General features: G+C 40.1%; 1 pseudogene and 2 gene segments (V, D, J or C); all 3 read left to right on the top strand.

The window, feature by feature from the left end:
• Positions 1 to 4,384, top strand: part of LOC105525264 — a 323,199-nt gene that overhangs the window by 146,950 nt on the left and 171,865 nt on the right.
• Positions 1 to 4,384, top strand: part of LOC105525262 — a 138,632-nt gene that overhangs the window by 115,294 nt on the left and 18,954 nt on the right.
• LOC105525261 lies at positions 271 to 2,757 on the top strand (annotated as a pseudogene). The gene has a single exon (XR_001003883.1). The product of XR_001003883.1 is annotated as a serine/threonine-protein kinase tousled-like 1 pseudogene (transcript).

Here is a 4,384-nt window from a genome sequence, read left to right as displayed (position 1 = left end):
GAGGTGCCGGCAGGTTCCGCCCGCGGAAGTCTCCTTGGCCGGCGCAGGCCGCGCTCGGATACCGGCCTCAGGGCACCCCCTCGACGCTTCCGCCGCCGCGCTCTTTTTCTCCGCCTCTTCTCTGGCACGCCCGCGGGCTCCCTCGCTTCACCCCCTTTCCCTCCTCCCTGTTCCCTCTTCTTCCCTCACCTCTTTCCTCCCCACCTCCCCTCTTCTCGGTTTCCTCCCCCATCCCCTTGAGTCTCCCCTCCCAGCCCTGGCTCTCTAGCTCGCCCTTAGCGCGGCCCCCGCCAGGACGGAGGCGGGTGACGGTGTCCTTACCGCCGCTGCCGTCGCAGGGGGAGAGTCGAGTTCCCAGGAAGTAGCTTGATGAGTGTCCAAAGTAGCAGTGGAAGTTTGGAGGGGCCGCCATCTTGGTCCCAGCTCTCCACGTCTCCAACCCGGGGCTGGGTGGCGGCGGCCAGGTCCCTGCTGAATCGCACGCCGCCATCCGGGAGGCCCAGGGAAGGTGCAATGGATGAGCTTCATAGTCTGGATCCAAGAAGGCAAGAGTTATTGGAAGGTAGATTTTCTGGAGTTGCAAGTGGGAGCATTGGGAGTACGGGCAGTTGCAGTGTTGGAGCTAAAGCCTCAACAAATAACGAAAGCTCTAATCACAGTTTTGGAAGCTTGGGATCTTTAAGTGACAAAGAATCAGAGACACCAGAGAAGAAACAATCGGAATCATCCAGGGGAAGAAAGAGAAAGCAGAAAACCAGAATGAAAGTAATCAGGGAAAAAGTATTGAAAATTAGCGACTATTTTGAATACGAGGGTGGAAATGGCTCAAGTCCAGTAAGAGGCATACTTCCTGCAATCCATTCTCCTCAAAATTCACATTCACATTCCACTCCTTCCTCATCTGTTCGACCCAATAGCCCTTCTCCTACTGCATTAGCATTTGGGAACCACCTTATTGTACAACCAAAGCAGTTATCCTTTAAAATTATTCAGACTGATCTCACAATGCTGCAATTAGCAGCATTAGAAAGTAATAAAATCCAGGACCTGGAAAAGAAGGAGGGACGTATAGATGATTTGCTCGGGGCTAACTGTGATCTCAGATGGCAAATAGTTGAACAACAAAAATTACTTGAAAAATACAAAGAACGATTAAATAAGTGCATATCAATGAGCAAGAAACTTACTGAAAAGAGTACACAAGAAAAATTGTCAAGCAGAGAGAAGAGTATGCAAGATCGATTACACCTCGGGCACTTTACAACAGTTAGACATGGCGCTTCATTTACTGAACAATGGACAGATGGTTTTGCATTTCAGAATCTTGTGAAGCAACAAGAATGGGTGAATCAGCAAAGGGAAGATATTGAAAGGCAAAGGAAACTTCTAGCCAAATGCAGACCTCCCACAGCTAATAATTCTCAGGCACCCTCTACCGATTCTGAGCCAAAACAAAGGAAAAACAAAGCAGTCAATGGAGCAGAGAATGATCCCTTTGTTAGACCAAATTTACCACAACTGTTGACTTTGGCAGAATATCATGAACAGGAAGAAATTTTCAAACTTAGACAAGGACATCTCAAAAAGGAAGAGGCAGAAATCTAGGCAGAACTTGAACGTTTGGAAAGAGTCAGAAATCTTCACACACATGAGCTGAAAAGAATAAGCAATGAAGATAATTCACAGTTCAAAGATCACCCAACATTAAATGAAAGATATTTATTACTTCATCTACTTGGTAGAGGTGGCTTTAGTGAAGTATATAAGGCTTTTCACCTTTGTGAACAAAGGTATGCTGCTGTGAAGATACATCAGCTTAATAAAAGCTGGAGAGATGAGAAGAAAAAAAAACTACCACAAACATGCCTGTAGAGAGTATAGAATACACAAAGAACTGGATCACCCCAGAATAGTTAAAGTCTATGATTATTTCTCCTTGGATACAGATACGTTTTGTACAGTGTTAGAATACTGGGAAGGCAGTGACTTGGATTTCTATCTGAAGCAACACAAGTTAATGTCAGAGAAAGAAGCTAGGTCTATTGTAATGCAGATTGTACATGCACTAAGATATCTCAATGAGATCAAATCCGCTATTATACATGATGATCTTAAGCCAGGAAACATCCTACTGGTAGATGGAACAGCATGTGGTGAAATCAAAATCACTGATTTTGGTCTGTCCAAGATTATGGATGATGATAGCTATGGTGTAGATGGAAATGGATCTAACTTCCCAGGGGGCAGGCACTTACTGGTATTTACCTCCTGAGTGTTTTGTAGTTGGAAAAGAGCCACCAAAGTTTTCCAACAAGGTTGGTGTATGGTCAGTTGGAGTCATCTTCTTTCAGTGTCTTTATGGTAGAAAGCCATTTGGTCACAATCAATCTCAACAAGAAAAAAGTCCAGTTCCCTGTAAAACCTGCTGTAAGCAGTGAAGCCAAGGCCTTTATAAGATGCTGTTTGGCATACTGAAAAGAAGATCGATTTGATGTGCACCAGCTGGCAAATGACCCACACATGAGAAGATCAAATTCTTCAGGAAACCTACACATGGCTGGGCTGACAGCATTCCCTACACCCCTTTCTTCAAGCATAATTACTTACTGACTTTCCTTCAAGATTGGCATGATATCTTTGAATTGCTTCCAGATGCACACTTGAGTTTGAGAGCATTTGAGTGTTTTTTGTTTTCTTTCTTTCTTTTTTTTTTTTACACAAGACATGATTAAGAACTGTTTGTGAACTGAAGTTCCTCATAGTGTCATTTGTATGAGAGTGGATCATGGACAATGAATAAATGCACACTTCTGACTATAATTTTGAGCAGTGAAGGATAACTGCCTGTTACACAGGAACAGGAATACCATGTTAAGATAGAAGATAAAAATTTTGTTTATTTGGGGGAACACTGTAAATAACATTTATAATACTTAAATACATTTGGTTGTTACTAGAGAGTTCTAATATGAAGGGTAGTTTTTCATTATTTAAAAACACATGGAAAAATAAGAGACATATTTCTAACATACGAACTATAATGCCTGGATACATTCTTCAGCATTTGGCAGTTAATCTGCTGAAACCAAAGTAAGAACTGAATGACAGTGACAATGTGTTTTATAGTAATAGAATGTGAGAGTTAGAATCTTTGGACAAAGTTAGGCTTTGTCATTTGCCTATTCTGGCCTTTACCAAGTTGTACCTCGAGATCGCATGTCTGTTTTCTTTCACTGGTTATATTAAAGGGAGAGCTATTATTTCTAAATACTTTACACTTTTGACAAAATGAACTGCTTGTTTTGAAATCGGTTGAATTCACTAAATTACAATATTGCCAATGTTTTCAACATGTTAGAATTGATAACAGGTATTTTTCTTTTGTTACCAGGCCTTGTTCATCAAAACAGGTGACAATATGTTACCAAATACAGACCAGTTCTATGCAGGATAATGATAAATTCTCTTCTAGCTCTATTGTAAATTGTTGTACAGATGTCATATTTCAATTACTAAGTTTCAGCAGCTTATTCTTGTACTAAATGTTTAAAATATGGCTTTTCTAATTGGATTTTTTTAAAGTCTTCTTGAAGGTGCTCTAATTGCTGCTACATGATGTTGCTTCTTTGCTAAAAAATTAAATGACCTAGAAGGTGCATGGTGACTGTACATCATAGAGAGATATTAAAAAGCATACAGTCATTAACAATCAAGACGTAAAAGTGATCCATGTTGGACATAATTGAGTTTTTTAAATCAGTTGATTGGGTTCTAGGGCTGTGGAGCACATAGATACTAGATTTATAATTTGTTCATGGTTATTCTACATTTCTAGAAAGCTCTTATCAGCAAGATAGTCCCATAAACAAATTTCTTGTCGTTTGTACAGATTTGTTAAAATGTGAACATTTTCTGACTGCCTTGTAGGGCAGAAACTAATATTTTTCAGGATGCTGTATTTCACTCCTGTAAGGACTTTTTCTTTATTGTCACATTCATAATACTGATACTTACATGTAAGTTGTTCATGTTGCATAAAAAGGAGGTTATACTTACCACGGATTCTCTTTAATATTGTACAGTTAAACTATATTTCTGATGTTGCAAGTCATTTTGTTTTTTCGTTGTACATAGACACAGTGTCTCTTTAAAATGCTGCTGAAATTGTAGAGAATATAGCCAAAACAGTAATCAACAATGACAGTTAAAATGTAAAGACTATGAAAATTACATTGGAAGGGAGCTTTCAAGATGGTAGGATATTGACTGACTGAGCTCCTTTACTTAAAAATCAGCTGAATAAATTCCTTAAGTATACTTAAAAAAAAAAAAAGGCCGGGCACGGTGGCTCAAGCCTGTAATCCCAGCACTTTGGGAGGCCGAG

Source organism: Colobus angolensis, unplaced genomic scaffold (assembly GCF_000951035.1).
Source record: "Colobus angolensis palliatus isolate OR3802 unplaced genomic scaffold, Cang.pa_1.0 Scaffold526, whole genome shotgun sequence".
Classification (NCBI taxonomy): Eukaryota; Metazoa; Chordata; class Mammalia; order Primates; family Cercopithecidae; genus Colobus; species Colobus angolensis.
The sequence above is the reverse complement of the archived record's forward strand: the minus strand, read 5'-3'. Positions and strand labels throughout refer to the sequence as shown.